Source organism: Pongo pygmaeus, chromosome 7 (genome assembly GCF_028885625.2).
Source record: "Pongo pygmaeus isolate AG05252 chromosome 7, NHGRI_mPonPyg2-v2.0_pri, whole genome shotgun sequence".
Lineage (NCBI taxonomy): Eukaryota > Metazoa > Chordata > Mammalia > Primates > Hominidae > Pongo > Pongo pygmaeus.
This window is the reverse complement of record NC_072380.2, coordinates 112766241-112792732: the sequence shown is the minus strand read 5'-3', so window position 1 is coordinate 112792732 and position 26492 is coordinate 112766241. Positions and strand designations below refer to the sequence as shown.

The 26492-nt window shown below is 41.2% G+C and overlaps 1 long non-coding RNA gene across 1 annotated transcript in view; it reads right to left on the bottom strand.

Moving 5' to 3' along the window:
* LOC129042613 (uncharacterized) overlaps window positions 1-22465 on the bottom strand; it is a 50383-nt gene extending 27918 nt beyond the window's left edge. The window contains exon 1 of the long non-coding RNA XR_008504162.2: window positions 22286-22465. This is a non-coding gene — a long non-coding RNA (uncharacterized LOC129042613). The remainder of the gene's footprint in view (window positions 1-22285) is intronic.
* Window positions 22466-26492: the final 4027 nt, after the last annotated feature.

Here is a 26492-nt window from a genome sequence, read left to right as displayed (position 1 = left end):
TTGTACATATTGTCTTAGGAGGAAGGTTTGAGTTTTTTATTCTTATTTGGTAGTACAAAGATACAGTAAAAGATTACATAATAAGTGTTTTTCAGATCAACAAACTGGGAATGATATGGTTTCCCAAAAATATTACTAGCACAGTTTTTCTAACTTTGCAAACTTCTGCCCTATCCAAATTGGCCCTTGCGTCAACATGAGGTTCCAGATGCCCAGGACTTGCAGATGGAATCTACTTTATTTCTAAGTGCTTAGGGATCCAGTACCTTCCTTGACAATTGATGCCTCACCTCCCTTCCTACCCCTCCTACCGTAATGCCCCTGCCTCATGCACACACCAACCCCAGTGAATCCTTTCTTAATTTTCTGCTGTGCATGACCTGATTTTCTCTGCTGCATTGCTGGAACACTTTTCAGTTGTCACCAATGCCAAGCCCTTGCCTTCTGCCCTGTGAGAAGGTTCATGCCTGTAGTTCCACTCAGGGACTAGAGCCTATGATGCCCCCTAAAAGTACATGATGTTTCGATATGATCATTTTGAATCTGTCTTTTGAGTCTATTCATACTTTAACATTTATCTCTCTTATAACCCTAAAAGGCAAATCATATATAGGACTTCTTTTTATTACTAAATCGTGTGTCCAACAGATGATGTAATCCTATCTCTATTCCCCTCAACCCTGACGCCCCACACTGACCTCAGAATGCCATGCCATTCTTCTGGGGAAGTCCGGGCCACAACTTACAGCCCCACTTGAACTGAGGGGAGGCTTCCTCTCACAGCCATAGTATTTGGTCCTGTGCACCCTGCCTTTTCCCCCCTCAAAGGGAGAAGCTTGACCCCCACCCACACCACAGAATCAACTCCAAGACTCTACCATCTGCCGCTCCCTTCTCTCCTTGCAGCTGCTTCATCTGTTCCCCCAGAGTGCAGAGAATCTTCCCAAGCTCAGTGAACAGACTCAGCTCTGGTACATTCACTCCCCAACCTTTTACAGTCTCTAATCACAGTTGTCCTTTGCCTAAAGTCACACAACAAAATTTTGGCCAAAAAATGCCAAGATACTCCAATCTCTAATTCACGTGTTGCCAGGAGTTCGCTCCAGCAAGCTGAGTCTGTTGAATTGACTGAGAACGGCTGTCTGTCTGTGATGTACATTCTTAGATTATTGCTCCCTCACAGTCAACACCCTTGTGCTAGCTTTTTATTTAAAATTGCAGGCATAGCGGCTAAAGACCACCAACAACATTGAGACATAATTTACTACCCAGCACCAAAGGGGGCTCGTAGAAAGGGAGTATGAAAAATCAGGAAGAGGCCAGGTGAGGTGGCTCACGCCTGTAATCCCAGCACTTTGGGAGGCTGAGGCAGGCGGATCACCTGAGGTCAGGAGTTCAAGACCAGCCTGGCCAACATGGCAAAACCCTGTCTTTACTAAAAATATAAAAATTAGCCAGGCATGCTGGCAGGTGCCTGTAATCCCAGCTTCTTGGGAGGCTGAAGCAGGAGAATCGCCTGAACCTGGGAGACGGAGGTTGCAGTGAGCTGAGATTGCACCACTGAACTCCAGCCTGGGCAACAAGAGTGAAACGCCATCTCAAAAAAAAGAAAAGAAAAAAATCAAGAAGAAGCAAGGCCTGTGGATAGAATTGCCCCCACTTCAAGAACCGTCTGCGTCAGAACAGACAATCACAACAGCACAAACTAGGACAGCGACAGGATGAGTCTCCTTCCATACTAATTCACAAAGATGCTTATGCCCCAGTTCCCATTTAAAACATTTTCTTATTTTGGGGGGGGCTTTGAGGTCTATGACCTAGTTTTTAGTTTACCTTTTCTACCTAGGCTACCGCCTCCACATTCAAAAGGACAAAGCTGTTCTATTTTATTCCAGGTAGAAGTGATCTTTCAGGACTACTCCTGAATGAGAATCCAGAGCAGTGGAAAGACTTCTCCTTTCCTGCCCCCGACTCCCCTTCTTAACCTCCCCACATAGCCTCTAGCTCCTACTCACTGGCCTGGAATTCTCCTATCAGCTCATCATCCTGAAGCATAATCAAATGGTTTCGGCACTAAGTTAAAATGGAAATATCACAAAAAGAAATACACATTTTCCTTCCTTCCTTCCTTCCTTCCTTCCTTCCTTCCTTCATTCATTCCTCCCTCCCTCCCTCCCTCCCTTCCTCTCTTCCTTCCTTCTGACCTTCCCTTTTAGAGATGGGGTCTCACTCTGTTGCCCAGGCTGGTATCAAACTCCTGGTCTCAGGCATTCTACCCACCTTGGCCTCCCAAAATGCTGGGATTACAGGCGTGAGCCACCTTGGCCCACATTAAGTCTGATTGGTCATTTGCATTTTGATAAAAAGTAGTTGATTGTTTCTCTTTTTCACTTTCCACAGAGCAATTATTGAGAAAGAAAAAAATGAGTCTCAGACAATGAGGAGGATATAAAGGTCATGGAAAAATTTAAGAGTCCAGATGCCTACATCGCAATCTAGCCAAAAGCAGGGTCATAGGTGTTCCTATTTCCATTTCTGCCATATTCCCTCTGCCTCATGTGGTATCTAAGAGACAAACAGCTCACCACTCCCATCACTGCCTGAGAAATGAGAGAAAGAAAAAGTAGATGGATCACAAGTCGGGAGCCAAAGCATGCCAAAAGAGATCAAGTCAATGGTTTGGGGAGGTTTCTATTCCTCGAGTGTAGCTATACTTTATTATTAGTCAATGATCAATGCAAGTTCATGACTTCAGTGATCTTTACTGTCAGAGATACAAGAACCCATTGATGCACAGCAAAAACACCCAATTCCTAGAGCGAGAAGGGGAAGGAGGAAGTAACCCTGCAGCCATCACCTTGGGACCTTGAATGATTTTTTTTATAGGAACTTGGACAAAAGATCTCTGAAATCTTGATAGAAAAATAGCCATTTAAGACCACAAACAGTTTCAGCCTTACAAACAAGGAGATCTAAAGGGCCAGTTAGGACCAGCTACATAATTTGCAGGACCCAGTACAAAGTGAAAACCTAGAACTGTTCTTCATAAATTCATAAGAATTCCAAAGTGATGGCAGCGGAGCATTAAAACAAACACCCTTTCTAAGCACAGGGCCCTGTGGAACATCCCAGGTTGTAAGACCATGAAGCCCACCTTAGGGCCACTTAATCACTCAAATACTGAGCACAGACCCAGTGTTGGAGACATGACTCCAAGGATCTAAACTGTTCTGTTTAAGAATTTGACTTTCATGAGAACAGGGATTTGTACTGTTTGACTTAGCACTGTTCAAACAGTGCTAAGTCTAGCCAGGGCCTAGAGTAGGTGCTCAATGTTTGCGTTCAATTTTTCTATGTAGGAAACTGGCCTGTAAATAAATGCAGATAAACTATTGCCTGCGCTTATGGAAACATGAATACTCTTTTTTTTCTTCTTTTCTAGAAACAGAGTCTCTGTTGCCCAGGCTGGAGTGCAGTGGTGCAATTATAGCTCACTGTAGCCTTGAACTCCTGGGCTCAAGTGATCCTCCCCGCTTAGCCTCCCAAAGCACTGGGATTACAGGCATGAGCCACTGCACCCAGCCATGAATACCCTTTAGAAAGCATTTATTCGAGAACTTAAGGAGATTTTACATTGAAGGTTTTGAGAGAATCTGAGCACAGATGGTTCCCTGGAGTCAAGAGGACCAAGAGCAGCCCCAAGGTGGGAAAAAGCCCTTTTTCTTACATACGAAAGGAACCCAGTACCATTTTTTCATCTCATCTATTGGAAGCATCAGGAGCATATCTTGGAACACTAGCAGTCAGCAGTGTGCTGAAGACCATCAACTCTGACATCGCTACTTTCGTTATTACTTGCTACTTGACCTTGAGCAATTACTTAGCCTCTCTGTTACTCAGCTTCCTCATCCATAAAACAGAAGGGTAATGCAGTATCTACCTCACAGGGCTGTTTAAAGGATCAAATGAGTTCTATGTGCAAAGCCCTTAGAGCACTGTCTGTGCTTTACAAGTACTTGCTATTTACTGTAACACTGTTTGGAAGGACATCACTGTCCATGGTGATCTTGAGGGCCCTTGGAGCAGCTTCCCAAACCGTGGATATTGATGAAGGGAATGAGAACAGAAGAGAGAAACAGGCTGGGTGCCGCCAACAGGCAGGTGTGTGAGCACTTCCATCTCCTCACCTGCTCCCTGGAGAATTCCCAGAAATAGCCCAGGAAGAAGTGTTCTTTACTTGGTCAGGGGCACGAAGTTGATGGAGTGGCAGAACTGCAAGCACAGGACCTTCCAGGCACAAATGCTGTTCCGTGATTTGACTTGTATGTTTAGACTAGAGAGGCAGAATTGCACAATGGGAGCCAACACACCTTGGTTGTTAGGAGCAAGGGCTCTGGAGTCAGACTGTCCAAAGTCAAATTCTGCCTCTATCATAGCATCAAAGCTAATCTAATGGTGTAACTAGAACCCAGATGATATAGTTTGGATATCATCTCAAACTATACATCTTGTGTAGTTACATCTCATGTGGAAATGTAATCCCCAGTGTTGGAGATGGGGCCTGGTGGGAGGTGATTGGATCATGGGGGCAGGTTTCTCATGAATGGTTTAGCACCATCCCCTTGGGCTACCTTCACAATAGTGAGTGAGTTCTCATGAGATCTAGTTCTTTACAAGTATGTGGCACCCTCTTCCTTTTGCTCCTGTTCTTATCATGTGAGACCCCTACTCCTGTTTCACCTTCCATCATGAGTTAAAGCTCCCTGAGGCCTCCCCAGGAGCCGAGTAGATGCCAGCACCATGCTTCCTGTACAGCCAACAGAACTGTAAGCCAATGAAACTTCCTTTCATTATAAATTACCCAGTCTCAGGTATTCTTTTATAGCACTCCAAGAGTGGCCTAACACACCAGCACTGAGTAATAATCCTTCTTGTAAAAGCCCAAAGTTGAACTGGAATTGGTTTTCTAAGTTTTACTGAGTTCCCACAGAAGACCAAACCCATGTTTGGGTAACCTAAAGGACTGCAGCTAGCCCAGTTAGCATCTAAGTGTCACCAGGAAAGGGCTTCCTTTTCTGAGACTGAGAAAGTTCAGGCTGGACTCCACTCCCAATTCATACCCTTGCCTGGGAGCCCTGTGCTGGTCATAACCTTAACACATATACCCAGAGCACAGTAATTAACATAGTTACTATTTTAGTCTTGAAGAAAAAACTTGGAGGAAAAATGTCATTTAATTAAAAAATTACAAAGTCCATGAGTTTTATAGAAATTTTTGCCACCAATCGGCCGGGCGCAGTGGCTCACACCTGTAATCCTAGCACTTTGGGAGGCTGAGGTGGGTGGATCACGAGGTCAGGAGATCGAGACCATCCTGGCTAACATGGTGAAACCCCGTCTCTACTAAAAATACAAAAAATTAGCTGAGCGTGGTGGCGGGCACCTGTAGTCCCAGCTACTCAGGAGGCTGAGGCAGGAGAATGGCGTGAACCCGGGAGGCAGTTATAAAGCGAGGAGTACTGGACTGAGGCAGGATACAGGGGTTTTACTTTGTACCCAGCCACCAACCGGCTGTAGTGCCTGGAATGATCTTCCATTCTCTATCTGGCAAACTCCTACTCATCTTTTAAGAATCAGCTCAAATGCTGCCTCCCCTGAGAAACCTTCAAGGACTACCTCCAGGAAAATCTCTGGGTTCTCATACATTTTGCTCATATCTCTTTTAAAGTATTTTTTCTGTTTCATAATTTTGGTTTTCCTATATGCTTTTCTAACCAAAACATAACTTTCTTGAAGACAGGCAATGTGGTCTAGTATGTTGACTTCCTTGGCACCTAGAACACTAGTTGACTTAATGAATGATTAAATAAATGAAGGAGCTGTATGACCCTAGACAATTCACAGAACTTCTCTAGCACTGCACTTTATTCATTTGTAAAATGAAGGTATCTGTATTAGTTAGGGTTCTTCAGAGAAACAGAATCAAGAGAGAGTAAGACAGAGATAGAGAGAGACTTATTATGGGAATTGGCTCACATGATTATGGAGGCTGAGAAGTCTCATCTGCCATCTGCAAGCTGGAGAACCAGGAAAGCCAGTGATGGAATTCAGTCCTAATCTGAAGGCCTGAGGCCTGCGGGTGAGCAGGTGGAGTTCTGCGAGAGTCCCAAGAGCCAGAAGCTCCAGTGTCTGAGGGTAGGAGAAGACGGATATCCCAGCTCAAGAAGAGAAAGGGACAATTTGCCTTTCCTCTCTTTTTTGTTCTATTCAAACCCTTGGTGGATTGGATGATGTCCACTCACATCGGTGAGGGTGGATCTTCTTTATTCACTCTATCAATCCAAATGCTAATCTCTTCTGAAAACACTGTCATGGACACATCCAGAAATAACATTTTTACCAGGTATCTGGGCATCCCTTTGCCCAGTCAAGGTGACATATAAAATCAGCCATCACAGCATCTGTCTATTTTTTCCAAGTCCTGGCCTGCTCAAATACTCCTTGAATGCATAATATTCAGTTACAAATATTCCATCTTGGCCTCTCCAGGGGTAGGACAGACAGAATTGCCTTTGGAGTTCTGCCATCTCCCCTTTGCACCCTCTCCATTCATCTGATTCCCCTTCATGTCCTGGTTAGGAGTGTTTTCCATAGACCCTTGCACTCAGTTACTTGACAATAGTGTCAAGGTTATGAGCACAGAGCCTGGGGACAGATTGAGTTCAAATACTGGCTCTAGTACTTATTAGCTATGTGACCTTGCATATGTGACTTTGAGAGTTATTTAATCTCTCAATTTTCTAATTTTAAAATAGAGATGATATTAATAAAAATACCCACCTCATAGAACTGTCTAACATAGACTCCAATCAAAAAGAATGGATGTCAGCCTTAAACAACTAGCATAGTCTCTACTGGACATCGGAGTCCTCTCACCTCACCTCCCTCCAGTGCTGAGTCTGTTGCAGTTGTTGACTCTTATTTTTGAGAATGGGTAAAATAAAGGTTTAGTAGAAGATGTATGCACACACGTCCTAGATATTTTAAATAAGACAGAGGAGGTGGGGCAATTCAGGTAATAAGTCTAGGCCCTTAAAGGCTCACCTCAAGGCGGATACCTAAACTTGGTTGATTTCACTTAAACAATGAATAATGAGATTAGGGCTGTAGAATTCACTCTTCCTGGTTTGTGAACAGAATATACGTCTCCTTGTTATCAAAGAGTAATATTATATGCCTTCCCAAGATTTATATTTCTTTTATCATACCTATTATTATATATTATTTTTAATAATACCTAATATTAGAATAACACTTTATTCATTTTCCTGTAAGTATTTCATAAGCTTCTTACAAGCTTGTGAAGTGAGTAGAACAGATATTATCAGCCCCATTAAAAGAACAATTACTAATTTATTTTATTTGGGAGTGTCTAACACATAACAATTTTGACGATTCTCTGGAAACTTACATAGATATTTATGAACCAGGAGCATTCTCTGAGAAGGTAAGAGGGTAACTTAGATTGTATTCATCAATTTACTGGAATCTAACTGTAAATCTTGGATAACTTTAGAGTCTAAGTATAATATTAATAGATGTGTAGCTTAGAAATGGTTGCTATTGCAAATAATATATTACTTCACTTATTCCAAAAATATAAGGTAAGTGGCTTTTGTGATTCACAGAGTAAAGTAGAAATAGAAACATAGCAAAAACATGGATTAGGTATAAATTGACATAGCAACATCCCTGCAAGACGCAAAGCTATAAGGAACTAAATAGACCATTGCTCCTACATAGAAATGAGTATGGTTATTTGGTCACAGATTCTAATTCCACTTGACTTTGCAGAATATATGGTGCAGAATGAATAACCTTTACTCTGACAATTCACCATTATGTTCCCAAATTATACTCACAATCTTCTTTCATTGTTCATTATATTAATGTAGCCATGACTTTATGAATTTATGGAAAAGATATTAACATATAATAGCTGAATCTTCTGCCTTGAATTCTAGGTAAGTATTTGTTTGCTGGTAATCTTATTTGATAAGTCCAGAGTAAATGAATTGTATCAGTTCATCACTAAATGCAATTCCTGTAAGGCTTTATTCCTGAGAGCAAGTAAGGAAACACTATTTATTGAAGAGAATGATGGAATCACATTTTGGCAAAATTATGGGGAGTAAGCAGATGGGAAATGGGAGAAAAGCCACATGGGTAATAAAAATCATGAGTTTTCACCACATAACTAAAATATAAAGGAAAATTCTCCTGGGAACCCCATAGGTCATTTGATTCAACAACAGTGATTTATTTTCCATTCAGCAAGGGTTCTACACTATGGGGCAGAGGGAGTCTTATGACATACGGTTCTCAGCTCCAGCTGTGACACGGAAAAAGGGCTGTTGATAGAATAATCCTGACCCAGATAATGAGATCCTTAGCTACCTGCATCTAATAGCTTCACAGGACATCTTAGCATGGAAGTCAGCCAAGAAAGCCATCTTCGTTTGCCCTTTACTTTAATTTGGCACAAACAGTGGACACTTATTTCTCTAAAAAATAAATTATTAAAAAAAATTGAGCCGGGCATGGTGGCTGAGACCTGTAATCCCAGCACTTTGGGAGGCCGAGGTGGGTGGATCACAAGGTCAGTAGTTCAAGACCAGCCTGACCAACATGGTGAAACCCCGACTCTACTAAAAATGCAAAAATTAGCTGGGCGTGGTGGCATGCACCTGTCATCCCAGCTACTCAGGGGGTTAAGGCAGGAGAATTGCTTGAACCCAGGAGGCAGAGGTTGTAGTGAGCCGAGATCGCACCACTGCATTCCAGCCTGGGCTATAGAGTGAGACTCCGTATCAAAAAATATATATACATATATTAACGGGGTCATTTCACTTGATAGAACAGCCTATATCTCAAACTAGGTACAAAGCTTTAAAAGTGCTACCTAACTTCCTGGCTTATTTCATTCCATCCTTCATCTTTCATTCATCCCTGTCCTTGTGATGTCACACTGGGTGTTATGTCACAACTACTGAGGGTGGAGGGACCGATCAATAACTAGAGCAATTTGGAATGTGAATGCAGGAGGGAAATGGCCACTAAAGAACTCTGAGACTCAGTGGGGTGGCTCATGCCTGTAATCCTAGCACTCTGGGAGGCTGAGGTGGGAGAATCTCTTGAGCCCAGGAGTTCAAGACCAGCCTGGGCAACACTGTGAGACCCCTATCTCTACAATTCTTTTTTTAAATTAGCTGGGCAAGGTGGTGCATGCCTATGAGCCCAGCTACTTGGGAGGCTAAGGTGGGAGGATTGTTTGAGCCCAGGAAGTTTAGGCTGCAGTGAGTCATGATCACACCACTGCATTCTAGCCTGGGCAACAGAGCAAGACCCTGTCTCAAAACAAACAAACAAACAAATACACAGACAGACAGACAAATAAAAGGAATTCTGGAGCTACTTCTGGTTTGCCAGACTAGGATTGAGCAGTAGCAAGCCAAAAATGTTTTTTTTTTTTTTTTTGACACAAAAGAGGTGATTTATTTCATAAATAAAGGGCTCTTATAAATCAAATAAAAGCAGTCATAAAATCAAAGTGGGACAAGGGGATAAGGGGGCCATTTCCATTACCTGTTATCCATTCTTTGATAAGAACAACGAACAATAGACCTTTTCTCAATCTTATGTAAACTATGGCACAATCACAATTTTAAGGCAAAGTCCTTAGCTTTACCGTTTCCAACAAGGTTGCTTATCTTAAGCTCTTTCTATACAGAAATTCCGGTGTTGCCACTAAAAAGAAGACATTCAATTCAACAGAATAGTGCGCAAAGAACATAAGTAGGCAATATAAAACAACCACATAAAGATATATTCAACCCCAGTCATCGTTACAGAAAGTTATATTAAGATAATAATGTGATATCATTTCCCATCTATCAAATGAGTAAAGATTTAAAAGACTGAAGTTACCCTGTGTTAGAGAAAGTTAGGCAAATGGGCAGTCTTATTTATTATTGGTGGGAGTGTAAACTGGTACAACTTTAGGGCTGCATTTAATATATATATATACAAAAATATATACGGGTGTGTGTGTGTGAGTGTGTGTGTGTGTGTGTGTATATATATATATATATATCTCCTTTACCCAGCAATTCCACTTTAAGAAATTTATCTTATAGATATACTTGTATATACATACTATAGTATATATACATACTATAATGTATCTTATAGATATACTTGCATATACAAGTACACAAAGACTACATATGTATGTATACATTATATGTGTGTGTGTATGTGTATATTTTTTTGATATAAACAGCTGTTTATTAATGAGTATTTGAGTTGTTTTCTTTTTTATTTTTTTAAAGTATTTATTGATCATTCTTGGGTGTTTCTCGGAGAGGGGGATATGGCAGGGTCATAGGATAATAGTGGAGAGAAGGTCAGCAGATAAACACATGAACAAAGGTCTCTGGTTTTCCTAGGCAGAGGTCCCTGCGCCCTTCCGCAGTATTTGTGTCCCTGGGTACTTGAGATTAGGGAGTGGTGATGACTCTTAACGAGCACGCTGCCTTCAAGCATCTGTTTAACAAAGCACATCTTGCACCGACCTTAATCCATTTAACCCTGAGTTGACTTAGCACATGTTTCAGAGAGCAGGGGGCTGGGGGCAAGGCCATAGATCAACAGCATCCCAAGGCAGGAGAATTTCTCCTCCCAGACGGGGCGGCCGGGCAGAGACGCTCCTCACCTCCCAGACGGGGCGGCCAGGCAGAGGCGCTCCTCACTTCCCAGACGATGGGCGGCCAGGCAGAGGTGCTCCTCACCTCCCAGAGGGGGCGGCTGGGTAGAGGCGTTCCTCACTTCCCAGACAGGGCAGCCGGGCAGAGGTGCTCCTCACTTCCCAGACGGGGCGCTCACCTCCCAGACGGGGCAGCCGGGTAGAGGCGCTCCTCACCTCCCAGACGGGGCAGCCGGGCAGTGGCGCTCCTCACTTCCCAGACGGGGCGGCTGGGTAGAGGCGCTCCTCACCTCCCAGACGGGGCAGCCGGGCAGTGGCGCTCCTCACCTCCCAGACGGGGCGGCTAGGTAGAGGCGCTCCTCACTTCCCAGACGGGGCGGCCGGGCAGAGGCGCTCCTCACTTCCTCCCAGATGGGGTGGCGGCCGGGCAGAGGCGCTCCTCACCTCCCAGATGATGGGCGGCCGGGCAGAGGCGCTCCTCACCTCCCAGACGGGGCGGCCGGGCAGAGGGGCTCCTCATATCCCAGACGATGGGCGGCCAGGCAGAGACGCTCCTCACTTCCTAGACGGGGTGGCGGCCGGGCAGAGGCTGTAATCTTAGCACTCTGGGAGGCCAAGGCAGGCGGCTGGGAGGTGGAGGCTGTAGCTAGCGGAGATCAGGCCACTGCACTCCAGCCTGAGCAACATTGAGCATTGAGTGAGCGAGACTCCGTCTGCAATCCCAGCACCTCGGGAGGCCGAGGCGGGCAGATCACTCGAGGCCAGGAGCTGGAGACCAGCCCGGTCAACACAGCGAAACCCCGTCTCCACCAAAAATACAAAAACCAGTCAGGCGTGGCGGCGCGCGCCTGCAATCCCAGGCACTCGGTAGGCCGAGGCAGGAGAATCACAGGAGCCCGAGGCAGGGAGGTTGCAGCGAGCTGAGATCACGGCAGTACAGTCCAGCCTCGGCAACAGAGGCAGACCCAAGAAAGAAGGAGAGGAAGAGGGAGACCAAAGAAAGAGGGCGAGGGCGAGGGCGAGGGCGAGGGCGAGGGCCAAAAATGTTTTCTAATTAGGAGTAGGGCATGATCAGATAAAGAAGTCACAGTAGTGATCATATGGAGGACAGACTGGAAGAGAAAGACAATGGACTTCGCACTATCACTTGTAAAGTTCTAGAAATACACTAAGGAGAGAAATGCAAAAGACTAAGACAGTGGTTTTGGGGATAGAACGAAGAAAACAGTCAACAGCCAGGTCCTGTCCATTCTCTCTCTGAAATTTCTTTACCAGTTTAGTCAAGTGTCTCAATAATGTCCTTTATGGCATTTTGTTTTCCTCCAGTCCAGGATCTTGTCCAGGGTCACATATTGTGTTTAATTGTTGTGTCTCTTTAGTCTCCTTTAATCTGAAACAGTTCATCAGCTTTTCATTATCTTTCATGACACTGACATGTTTGAAAAGTATGGGTCAGTTATTTCATAGGTTGTTTCTTAATTTTTGTTTGTCTGATGTTTTCTTAAGATTTGATTTGAGTTATGCATTTCCAGTGGGAATACCACATAAGCAATGTTGTGTCCTTCTGACAATCACATTTGGAGACCACATGATGTCCACCTGCTCTTCATTGGTTATGTCCATCTTGATTATCTGGTCAGGATATTGTCTGGTTTTCCCACTGTATAGTTACTATTTTCCTTCTTGTTACCAATTTGTGATTAGTGGGAAAATACTTTAAGACCACAGAAATATTCTGCTCTTCAACAAATTTTCTTGCCTAGATTTAGCACTCTCTGATGATTCTTGTCCAAATCAATCTTTACCATGATGTTTGCAAAATTGCAATTTTCCAAATCTTCCATACCGTACACCAGAACTTCCATTTTTAACCAGACACATTACTACCTGAAAGAAAGGACCACATACCACAGTTTGGTCATGGTTTATTAAGTAAATCCTAACAAGTGTTCTGTGGGACTTCCAAGAAGTCTTCTTAAAAGTGCAAGGGTGAGGTAAAAGTGGGGACGGGTGTCTTCCTCCTCCTTCCTAGGAAGAACATGGTGTAAGAAGAGAAAAGAACAAAATATTAGGGCCCCGAGGGACATGGAAAGTTTCTGGGTAACTAAAAAAAAAAAAAAGAGTAACCTGTGTAGAGGTCTGGAGAAATCAAACATCAGAACTGAGTGGTGCCTCCAGAATCAAGGGAAGGAAGATGTTTAAGGAGAGTAGAATGAACAGTTCAAATATCATAAGGAGGTCAAACGAAATAAGGACTGAAAAGTCTCTATTGAATTCAGCCATTTGGAGGTCTTTGATAGCCTAATAAGAGGAATTTTATTAAAATGGATGGGAAACCTGGACTGCAGCAAGTTAAGGACCAAACAAAAAACAAAATATTAGCATTAAGTTTAGATGTTTCTTCCACAAAATTTGCTTCAAAAGAAAAGGAATAGGATCAGGCAAAAACTAACCCTCAGACTATATATTGAGAGGAAAAACACTATCTTGTTCCATTTTGACTTTCCAGTCAAGATGTATGCTTGCATGTAGTAAACAATGAATAAATATTAGCTGAATACAAACTAGACAGAAAAAGGCTCCTCCCTTAGAGAACTCACACTCAAGTAAGTAAATAAATAAATGGGACAGGATGCATGGTTGAGGTTTTTTTTTCAGGATAAAAGATACTGATTTTTCAAGTTTATGATATTATGCATACAGCTCTATGAGTTTTGACAAACAAATGCAGTCATACAGCAACCGTGACAAATTATTGATTATTTCTATCACCCTCACCCCCCAAATTCCCTCATGTCCCTCACCCACACACCCTAGTCTGTGGCAACCACTGATCTAATTTCTCTCCCCATAGTTTTGACTGTTTCAGAATGTCATGTAAATGGCATTCAAACAGGAGTCTATTTGTTTACTAGATAATCAAACCAGAGCCTTTTGCATCTGGTTTATTTCATTTAGTATAATGCTTTTAAGATTCATCCATGTTGTTGCTTGTGTAGTTCATTCCTTTTGATTAGTGAGTGCTATTACAATTTGTCTTTCTCTCAGTTGATGGACATTTGAATTGCTTCCAATTTGGGCCAATTATAAATAAAAATGCTATAAACCTTTGCATACAGGTCTTTGTGTAGGCGTACATCTTCATTTCTCTTGGTCCTTGGGAGAGGGTTACTGAGTATAAATTAACTTTTTAAGAAAACTGCCAAACTTTTCCCAAGTGATTATACCATTTTGCATGCCAACAATGTATGAGTTCCTGTTGCTTTGCATCTTCCTCAGAACTTGATATTGTCAGTTTTTAAAAGTTTGGCTGTTTTAATGCATGTACAGTGATATCTCACTGTGGTTTTAATTTCCATTTCCTACTGCATTTGCACTCTTAATTATGTTGAATATCTCTTCATGTGTTTATTTGTCATTTGTACCTCTTCCTTGGTGAATTCAAATCTGTTGCTCATTTTAATTATTGGGTTGTCTGTTTTCTTATTATTGAGTTGTGAAAGTCTTTACATACTCTGACTTCAAATCCTTTATCAGATAGGTGTTTTTCAAACATTTTCTCCAAGTCTGTGGCTTGTTTTTCCACTTTCTTAACAATGTTTTTTAAAAAGCAGATGTTTAAATTTTTGATGAAATCCAATTTATCAAGTTTTCATGGTTCATACTTTCGTGTTCTATCTCAGAAATCTTTGTCTAATTCAAAGTCCTATGTTTTCTTCTAAACAGTTCATAGTTTAGATTTTAGGTCTATAATCCATTTTGAGTTAGGTTTTGTATGTGGAGAAAATAAGAGATTTGAACATAGTTACCGTTAGAGAAAAAGAGTGATTGAAGATATATAATATAAAAAATTACTAAAGAGTCAAAAGCAGATTGGAACAGGAGTTCATGAGGACACAAATGAATCCCTTTTCCCACTAAAACAAAAAGGAAAGAAATTAAAGCAAAATTTGTAAGTGGGTGGGGTTGGGGGTGTTAAGTGGTATCACCTCTTGGTCTCCATTTTCTCTGGAAGGAGACAAGATCATCTGATAAAAGAAGGGAGACAAGGCTAGAGAACAGTATGTTGGAGAAGAGTAACTAAGATCTGGCATAGATACCATGGAGAATGGGGAAGAGAGGTAACCAGTAACAAATAAAAGGGAAGCTAAATGATGGTAAGGGCCCAGGTGAGTCTGGGAACCTTGAAATTGCAATTGCTTTTGTTAGGCAATTGTCCTTGGTTGTATTGCTGAACATGATCAGCATAAGAGTGATGAGGCCAATGCGGGAGAGGCTTGGCAGAGGACAAAGGAGTGAATTCACTGAGACTGATGAGAAGTGACGCTCCTGTTTGGATGGAAGAGGAAATTAGTCCAGGAGAAATAGATAGGAGGAGACTATAAGAAGTGACTGCAGGAATGAGAGGAATAGGTGAGGCTGCAAAGCAAACTCCAAATCCAGTGGTTATTCTGTGCTTTTTGCCTCATGGGATCAAATTACATATTTGAGCTATACATCAGTTAGGATGCATTTGAGCTATACATCAGTTAGGATGCATTTGGCTGCAAGTAAAAAAAATTTGGTTTAACCAGATAAAAGTGATGTAAACAACACAGGTTTGTTTTAGTTTTGTTTTTTCTCCATTTTGTTTCTCTTCCATAACAAGAAGCCTGGAAGTAGGAAGCTCTGGGAATGGTGAAATAAGTGACATGACAGTGTCAGGACTCTGGGGCAATCTCTCTGCTATTGGCCTGGTTTGCTGTCATAATTACAAAATGGCCACCAGAACACCAAGCCTTACATCTTTTCATGGCCATATTCCTTTCTTTTCTTTTTTTTTTTTTTTTTGGCATTTTAAGACACTTTTATTGTGGACAGTTTAAAGCATAAAGAAAAGTGACAAAATAGCAAAGTGAACCTCATGTACTCATCACTCAGCTTTAACAGTGATCATCTATGGGCAAACTTGCTTATCTTCCACCACCACCTACGTGCCTCCTCCTGGGTTATTCTGGACATTCCATGCTGGAACTCATCCTTGACTTCTTTCCCCAGTCCCACACATCTAATCCGTCAGCATGTTCCACTGTTTCTGTTTTGTTTTGTTTTGTTTATCTCCAAAATATACCCTGATGGTGTCCTGCCCTCCATCTCCATTGGTGTTACTCTAGTGCAGGTACCATCATCTCTCACCTGGACCACTCCAAGAGCCTCCTAATTGGTTTTCCTGCTTCTTCTCTTGTCATGGCCATATTTCATAGGTAAGAAGGGGGAAAAGGGTTTATACTCATGGTCTGTCTTTTCACATGGAGGAAAATTTTCCCAGAAGTCCTTTCCCCCCTAGATTTCTCTCCATTCCCATTGGTTGGTATACAACCCCCCACTGGTAAATTTGACTGGCTTAAAAATTAATTAATTAATTTCAGCCTTAGGCCTTCCATTTAACTGACTTATTTGATGTTAGTCCACAGTCACATATTAGATAATGCCACTAAAGTGTCTTCATATGCTGAACTTGGATTTTTTGTGTTTAAGCTAAAAACGGATATTTGAGGTAGGTAGAGGGAGCTACCTGGTAGGCAACAGGTTGATTTCAAATATATTGCCATCTTTCTCTGCCTCAGTGTTTCAACAATTATTCAAATAGTTATTGTATTTTACCTTCGTTTTACTAAAAGTATAAAATATAAAATGAAATTGTTAATAATGGGAATTAGAAGCATTGGTCTTATGAACAATCATGACAGTCAGAAAGATGGGAATCCTCAGCCTCCTCAGATGCTTTTTTAGACATAAGCTGATTAATTTTTGTTCAGTTGTAATGGAAAAATACAAAATTGATAATATGAGTAAAATGCTAGAACCGTATTGCAAAGTTTATGCCTAAAGTTTCATATAGGTATACACAATTATTTATACTCTGGACTAAAATCCTCCTTGTAACATATAATTCTAATGTTCAGCTTTGACACATTTGATTTAAATCCACATTTTCACAAACTCGTGTGTGAAAAGGGGACTGTCTTCCTTTCTTTATATTCAAAATTCTCCAATCCTATGATTTTGTTGAATCAACTTCTCTCATTCCTTCCCAATACCCCCACCAATCCTTTTACTCTTAACAGAACTCTAATATTGCTGTTCCTCTTATGTTTACCTCTGACTTTTCGTCTCTGTGCTGAACCACAGCTCTCCCCTCTCAGCCCTTTTCGTTGTAGTCATACTCTTTTTCCTTATCCCTACATTGCTGGCCAAACATCTTGATTATTCTTCCCAGAGTGATTCTAAATGCCTTTAGGCAAAGGGATTAGAAATATAGTCAACATAAAGAATTAGAAATTAAAATAACTCATCTGTTGATGAGTGCCCTCTGTTTCTTAGTATGTTATTGCATGTAGATTATTTCTTGCTCATCCTCTCTAGGCCATAAGAACTATTCCTCTGCTCATCACAGCTGTGACTATTCTGTTATAAGCACTAAGTGTAACTCTAACAAACAAAATGTAGTGAACAGTGCACACAGAAGACCTAAATTCCAATCCAATGTCAGTCTTTCATATCATAATAAATACAGCAAAATCCTACTCATTTACACGTAGTAGAGAGAAAACTCTAAAGTTGTGAAAAGTCTGAATTAGAGACTTTAAATAACCAAATCATTCAAAAACAAGCAATGGGGAAAGGATTCCCTGTTTAATAAATGGTGTTGGGAAAACTGGCTAACTATATGCAGAAAACTGAAACTGAACTCCTTCCTTATACCTTATACAAAAATTAACTCAAGATGGATTAAAGACTTAAGTGTTTAAGACCCAAAACCATAAAAACCCTAAAGAAAACCTAGGCAATACCATTCAGAACATAGGCATGGGCAAAGACTTCATCACTAAAACACCAAAAGTATTGACAACAAAAGCCAAAATTGGGAAATGGGATCTAATTAAACTAAAGAGCTTCTGCACAGCAAAAGAAACTATCATCAGAGGGAACAGGCAACCTACAGAATGGGAGAAAATTTTTGCAATCTATCCATCTGACAAAGGGCTAATATCCAGAATCTACAAGGAACTTAAAGGCAGGCGGATCACAAGGTCAGGAGATTGAGACCATCCTGGCTAACACAGTGAAACCCCGTCTCTACTAAAAATACAAAAAAATTAGCTGGGTGTGGTGGCAGGTGCCTGTAGTCCCAGCTACTCTGGAGGCTGAGGCAGGAGAATGGCGTGAACCTGGGAGGCGGAGCTTACAGTGAGCTGAGATTGTGCCACTGCACTCCAGCCTGGGCGACAGAAGGAGACTCCATCTCAAAAAAAAAAAAAAAAAAAAAAAAAAAGGAAAAAAGAAAAAAACAAACAACCCCATCAAAAAGTGGGCAAAGGATATGAACAGACACTTCTCAAAAGAAGACATTTATATGGCCAACAAACATATGAAAAAAAGCTCATCATCACTGGTCATTAGAGAAATGCAAATCAAAACCAAAATGAGATACCACCTCACGCCAATTAGAATGGTGATCATTAAAAATGTCAGGAAACAACAGATGCTCAAGAGGATGTGGAGAAATAGGAACACTTTTACACTGTTGGTGGGAGTGTAAATTAGTTCAACCATTGTGGAAGACAGTGTGGAGATTCCTCAGGGATCTAGAACCAGAAATACCATTTGACCCAGCAATCCCATTACTGGGTATATACCCAAAGGATTATAAATCATTCTACTATAAAGACACATGCACACATATGTTTATTGCAGGACTATTCAAAATAGCAAAGACTTGGAACCAACCCAAAAGCCCATCAATTATATATTGGATAAAGAAAATATGGCACATATACACCATGGAATACTATGCACCCGTAAAAAAGGATGAGTTCATGTCCTTTGCAAGGGCATGGATGAAGCTGGAAACCATCATTCCCAGCAAACTAACACAGAAACAGAAAACAAACACTGCATGTTCTCACTCATAAGTGGTAGTTGAACAATGAGATCACGTGGACACAGGCAGGGGAACATCACACACTGGGGCCTGTCAGCGTGGGTGGGGAGCTAGGAGAGGGATAGCATTAGGAGAAATACCTAATGTAGATGACGGGTTGATGGGTGCAGCAAACCACCATGGCACGTGTATACCTATGTAACAAACCTGCATGTTCTACACATGTATCCCAGAACTGAAAGTATAATAATAATTTTTAAAAACGCTAAATCATTGTATTCCTTTTGGAAACATACAGTAACTTGAACTAGTAAGAAGGGGTTTCTAAGTAGAAGCTCTAGTTGCCTACTTTAGTGATGGAATAACGCTTTGGGTAGTTAGCTGTATCTATTTACATATAAATAGCAAATGCATCTATCTCCTTTGCTTTTAAGTAGGCTAACTTCCTAACCACCACAACCACACAATCACAGTCTCACTTAGGGGACTAATTTGCTTTCTTTAGATAGCAGTAAAAGTTATTCCTTCCAAGAATGGTTTCGTTAGCGATTTACATTTTACATTATTTTAATCTCTATAGAGTTATATGCATGACAAATTTAGAAAGGGTTAGAAAGGGATACACTGAATTAAAATAGTGTATATGATTTCAACTGCAAGGGGCAGATTCAAACATTGCCTTAGGCTGTGGTGACCCTCAGTTTATCACTCAATTTATCATAAATAATTAGGCAGTCATTTGTTATATCATAATATGTATGGGTCTTGAGGTTAGAGAAACAAAACAAGATTATACTGAAAGTTTGTACTGAGAATTTGCAGGCTTTGATAACCCTAAGATACAGCACTTAACTAATGCCCTACCTCCACCTCTCAAATTTATTTTAAGGATAAGAAAAAGGGAGAGTAAGTGCCATTCAAACCCCATAAGATTTAGAGTAAGACCACTTTAGTTTTTACCCAGTGCACGTGGCACTGTGACCCTGAACAAGTCACATAACCTCTGTAAGCCTGTTTTCCAGCTACAAAATGACATTACCAACCTCAGAACATTATTATTGTTAATTATTATTATTTTGAGACAGGGTCTTGCTCTGTTGCTCAGGCTGGAGGGCAGTGGTGCTATCACAGCTCACTGCAGCCTCAACCTTCTGGGCTCAAGTGATTCTCCCACCTTAGCCTCCTGAGTAGCTAGGACTACAGGCACGTGGCACCACACCAGGCTATTTTTTTTTTCTTTTTAAGAGACAGGATTTCACCATGTTGGCCAGGCTGGTCTCGAACTCCTGAGCTCAAGTGATCCTCCTGTCTCGGCCTCCCAAAGTGCTGGAATTACAGGCATGAGTCACTGCACCTGGCCAGAACATTATTTTGATTATTAACTTTAATCATGCACAAGAAAATGTTTTGTAAACTGTTTAGTACCATTCAAATGCTAGAATAAAAATGGAGAAACATTTACTTTGTATTTTGTTGTTTTTTAAATAGAACTCTTCTGGTTTTGGCTTAGAGGAAATGTTTTCTCTAACACCTGGCACCTTTTGAAAAACTACTAATAAACTCTTTCACCTGTGGTTGACTTGTAATTATTTCATACTTCTGTGAAGAGAAGGAAGTATGATAGAAAGTAGTGATTTTAGACAAATTCTCAAATCACCCCTACATTCCTGAAGACTTTTTGGTCAGGAAAGCATCCCTGTGTAGATGAAATGTGGAGTTTAAATTGATTTTACAAAAACATCAAAAACTTTTAGTTACGTTGTTAAAAATTAAATCTCCACTATGTTTTGTTTGAACAAGAATTAGTTTTATAGTTGGGCGTGGTGGCTCACGCCTGTAATCCCAGCACTTTGGGAGGCCGAGGTTTGGGGGATCACTTAAGGCCAGGAGTTTGAGACCAGCCTGGCCAACATGGAGAAGCCTCATGTCTACTAAAAATACAAAAATTATCCGGGCGTGGTAGTGGGTGCCTGTAGTCCCAGCTACTTGGGAGGCTGAGGCAGGAGAATCACTTGAACCCAGGAGGCGGAGGTTGCAGTGAGCCGAGACCGTGCTACTGTACTCCAGCCTGGGTGACAGAGTGATATTCTGTCTCAAAGAAACAAATGAAACCACAAGACTAGTTTTACAAGGATAATTTAGTAGTAGAGTCCCGAGAAATGACAGAAAAGAGCTGAAGGGAAGAATTGTCTTTAACATTTTTGTAGTTTTACATAAATAAAAACCAAAATAGCAATTATTTACTAGACTAGATAATCTAACTCCAGGTGCTGATAGGTAATATCACCAACAAACAATTTGTTTATTGTTAGTAGGACTTTAAGTGCTGAATAAAGAGCAAAAAAGAAGAGGAAAAGTAAATATGTAATAATACATTACCTATCACAGCTCAGAAATTCAGAAATTTCGCTCAGGTCAAAATGCCAGTCATTTCACCCCTGCCAAAATCTCCTTGGAGAGCCTATCCGCCTGCAGACTGGAAGGACATACCTTAAATAATAGGGGCTGTGCTCTGCTCTCTGACCAGCTACTTTGACTAGGGGCAGTCACTTGGCCCAAACTGAGTAAATCATATTCTGAGAGACACAGAAGCTGACGTGGATGGTGTTGACACTGAAGATGCAAGGTCATGAAGAGTTGTTGCCAAAATTGGCAGCATGGCAGCTCAAAACCATATGTAAGCCAGTGTTATCAGGGTAAAGTAACTAAAAAAACTTACAGAGATGCAAAATAACTAGTCTGCCAAAAGGAAAATGGAGCAGATGTGAAACAAGGACAAAGAGATTGGAAAACCAAGCAAAGGGAGGAACAGAAAGAGGGAGAGAAGCTGCCTGATCACACATGATTTCTTCAGTTGGGTTCTGTATAATACCTTAAAATAAATCTCCTTCCCATTACTTGTGCTGGCTCCAGTATGTTTTGATTCCTCAGAACCAGAGATTACTTTAGTAAGATATGTGCCAACTGGACTAGAGCCAAAAGTAAAAAAGTAAACAAGAAATGCATCTGAATAGCCAAACTGCATTTTCAAAATACTATATACAAAAGATCTTGTGATACTAAAAATCCTTTATTACTTTTTAAATTTGTATAACAACTGTATTAAAATTTAACATACATCCTATAAAATTCACGCTTGTTTCATTGCTTGTTTACTTTCAACTTTCTAATTCCATCAAGCTTCCAGATCTAGTGTCCAAGTCTATGAGTAGCTTTATTAACAGAGAGAATGGCCAGGAGAAGCAAGCACACTATAGCAACAAAAAGTGACAGTTGACAGCCTAGCAGCAAAGGAGGAAACAGAAAAACTATAAATAGGAGTACAATAATTCCAAAGAAGAAGAAAAAAAAAACCAATCTGGGGCCATTTAGAGTGTTTTCGTCAGGCTCTTTTGGTTCCGAGGAACAGCTCAAGTTACATCTAATACTAGGGGAAGGAGTTATAAGGAATGAAGAAAACAGGGATCTTAGCCCCAAAAGGCCTCGTGGGAACCAAGGAGAGGCCAAATCACCAAGCCTCTGGAAGAACAGGAGCTTCAAGAGCCAGAAGTCTCATGAAGACCGGAGCCAGGACGTCATCGGGAATCCAAGGTTACCTCAGGACTTCAGCATCGGGAGTTCACCTCAGCGATGAGTTATTTTTGTGAATCTGCTCTCCCTTGCTTCTGTGCTTGTCAGTGTCGTTCGGTTTCTGGGCTTGCCCCTAACTGACTTCCTCGTCCTTTCTTTGGAATTTGCAAACTGGCAGCTCCTGATCTATTTCAGCCTGCAGACTCATTGTGTTTGGCCAGCATGACGCCTTTGCATTGTTGAGAATTCCGAAGTCTCTGGGCGTGGCATGAGCTTGGCAGTCCCGGAATCTTTACGTGCGGGATCACCTTCGCTGCGCCCTCTTCTCTCATTGGCACTGCGTGTCTACTGCCGAGGGCGTCTGAGTGTGGGACCCATGCCCTGCATTTCTTCGCTACCCCACAGCTTCTGCTCATCGTAATACCTGGTTTCTTATCAGTGTTGCTTGTTCTATCCCATGGACTCTGTCTGTACTGTATATCCCTTTAGCTCCCACTGCCAACCAGTCATTCAAATTCTCCAAAGGGAGAATCTGGACCATCTCACCCATTTTTGGCTAAACTTGTCCCATTGGTTCATAGTATAGAAAGCGGCCAGCCTATAGGATAGCTGCTTTGGGTCACCTGTCGGCTCTTTGCCCAATCAGCCGTGGCTGAGGGGCAGCCTGGCCCACTTAGACCAGAGCACTGCTGTCTAGGGCCCGCACCTCCGCAGGGACTGTGGGCAGAGCAGTTACCTTTAGAAAGCACCTAGGGACAGGCGGCCACCGTCACTGTCCAGTGCACTGGGTAAGAGTGACCCAACTCTTCAAACAATAAAAAGCCCCAGAGAATCAGGCTCCATCTAGCCTCCCCAGATAATTAAAGTCTATGACAGTAACAGGAAGTCTTTAAGAAAAGGTTAAATTGTGTTCAGTTTCTTCTATTTAAGGAAGCAGTGATGTATACAGTAGACTTCGGAGTAATTTCCATTAAAAGTTATTAAAGTAAAAATAAGAAAAGGTATTTAATATGTACTCATATTTGGGACAGCTTGGGTTTCTTTTTTCTCAATTCAATCTCATTTTCCTTTGAAATAGAAACTAGGAAGTTGTTGAGTAGATATCTCTGAACATTTTCTAATCTTGGCTCTGCCACTTACCAGCTAGCAAATTCTTTTGTAATACAGTGCCTCAATTTCCTCATAGATAAAATGAGGATAATAATAGTACATCTTTCACAGGGTTGGCACTTTAAATGAGAAAAATCCAAATTAAACATTTAGGATGGGTACCTGGTTTACAGTAAGTGTTAAAAATTGTTAACTATTAGTATTATTGCTGCTGTTGTTGTTTTGTTGTTCTTATATAAATAGGGGAGCTATGTACTAACATATTAGTAGAGTTTTTATAATGGTTGATAATAGTTGAGGTTTCCCTATTTGTATATATGTAATTACTTTTCCTTGACACTGAGTTCTAGCTCTGTCATAAAAATTGTGTATTGCATTTCTAATTAAAACAAATTGCTTCAATCAGATTGCTTAACTGTGTAACAACAGGGTATTGTTTGGGGAGATCTGAGCTTATTTTAACCCTAGTGCTGGTCTATCTACCCATTAGCTTATCTTGATGCCTAGACTGAAAGGCAACCTTCAGAGCAGGCCCCAGTGCAGACAGTTGTCAATTTGAAGGTAAACACCTTTGAAATACAACAAAGGCTATAGCTGATGTCAAAGGACTTATCTAAAGACCGTCTCTTTGGAGCCTCTGGCCAGTTCTAGGGTGACTTCCTGCCTGGAAACCAGACAGGAAAGTGCTGAATGGGTGCACGCCAGCGGGGCTGGGTCTTGAAAGGAGTGGGACTCAATGAAACCGTTAGAATCAACAAGGGAGCTTTAGAAAACATACCAATGCTGGTCCCATCTTAGACCAATAAAATTCTGGAGCTCAGAGGTGGGGCACAGGAAAGGGAGAAGGTGAGCAGCCATATTTTTTAAAGCTCCCCAGATGCTTATAATGTGCAGCCAGGGCTCAGAACCCCAATGTTCTAGGGCTTCAACTAATTTGCCTCTGCTACTGAGCACTACTCAGAAGAGGCTAGCAGGTAAGAACAGAGGAAAGGAGGAAAGAAGACATTGCCCAAGAATTTGGTCATCATATCAGCCTTGTCAGCAGTTTACCAAGCCTTACCTTCTGCTCAGCACTGTGTGGAAACTGAGCAGAGGGTGAAAAGAAGATAATGATTAATACTGCCTGCCTTCACAGAGCTTTCAAAATAGTTGAAGAGTCATAATTAGCACACAAGAAATGGTGGCAGAACCATGAAGCATTATGTTGTGGCTATGATGAAAAGAACATGCTCTGAGAGTTTGGCAAAGGGCAAGGTGAAAGTCAAAATGGAGGAGGTGGAATCTTCTGAAGATGAGAAGGATTTGGGCACAAAGGGAGCATGAGGAAGTGCATTACAAGCACAGTGAACAGAATGAGCAAAATCAAGAAAAGGCATGGTGTGGGCTCAAACAGTGACAGACCAGTCCAACTAGGGTGAAGGATGTTTATTGGGCAGTAGTAGTAAATACACTTGAATAATTTCAGTAGAGTGGGACCAAATTTAGAATATCGGGGTACTAGACTGAATAATTTAAACATCATGCATTAGGGAACAGGGAGTAATTATGGGGTCATAAATAAAGATAAACAATGTGTTTTGAGTTTTTGTTGTTATTGTTTACAGACAGGGTGTCACTCTATTGCCCAGGCTGGAGTGCAGTGGTATAATCATAGCTGGCTACACCGTTGAACTCCTGGGCTCAAGTGATCCTCCCATCTCAGCCTCCTAAGTAGCTAGGACTACAGGAGACACCACCATGCCCAGCTATTGTTTTAAAAAAATTTTTAGAGATGGGCTCTTGCTATGTTGCCCAGGCAACACACAGAAAAGTAAAAGGAACCAGAAAAATATTATGCATAATCTCTAAACACAGGTAACTGCTGCTTTGACATATTTCTTTCTGATTTTAATATACTTTTATATAGTACTGATCTTGCTGTATAAGCAATCTTGAATCTTGCCTCTAATATAATAGTGTGAGCATTTTCTCATGTCATTAATAGCTTTAAGCTTTGTTTTTGTAGCTATGTGACCTTCCTTGGTATAGATGCACTGTGATTTACTTATAAGACAACAGCTGTCTTAGTCCATTTTGTGCTGCTATAATATAATACCTCAGACTGAGTAATTGTTAAACAATAGAAGTGTATTTGGCTCATTGTTCTGGATCTGGGAAGTCCAAGGTTGAGTGGGCACATCTGATGAGGGCCATCTTGCTACATCATTACGTGGCAGAAAGCATCACATGGACAAAAGGAAGAGCAAGACAGGACCAAACACACTTTTGTGACAAACCCACTCCCATGTTAACCCACCCCATTTATGAAGGCAGAACCTAGGTTTGTTCTTTTTTTTTTTCCATACTAGAAATAGTAAGAAGGAACAAATTTTAAGAGTTAGCAATATACTAAGGGTGAAAAAGAGAAGAGTCAAAGCTGTCATGTTCTTGGCAAATGTAAATAAGACAAAGCAAAAAGAGAACCCATAGACAAAATGAAAGATTAAACAGCAATATAGAAAAAAATTGAAACACATATGCTAGAAAAGAGGCTAATTTCCATAAAATATAAACAGCTTGTACCAATCAATAATGGTCAACAACCTAATAGGAAAATGGGCAAAGGACATGAACAAATGGTTCTAGAAAAGGAAAAACAAATGGGTTTTAAAAACAAAAGATAATCAACTTCACTCACAATTAAGTGTGCAAGTTAAAATGAAAATGAGAGAACATTTTAACAGATTTGCAAAGACCAAAATGTTTAATAATACACTTTGTTAAAGAGGATGTTGGAAAATAGGCAATGCATACATTGCTGATAAGACCATTTGTCTTATCAAGGTGATTTATGTGATCACTTGTAGGATAATTGGACAATAGATATTGTATTAGTCTGTTTTCACACTGCTATAAAGAACTTCCCTGAAACAGTAATTTATAAAGGAAAGAGATTTAATTGACTCACAGTTCTGCATGGCCAAGGAGGCCTCAGGAAACTTACAGTCATGGTGGAAGGAGAAGCAGCATGCTCTTCACGAGGTGGCAGGACAGAAAGAAGTGCAAACACGGGAAATGCCAGACACTTGTAAAACCATCAGATTACGTGAGAACTCACTCACTATCATGAGAAAAACATGGGGG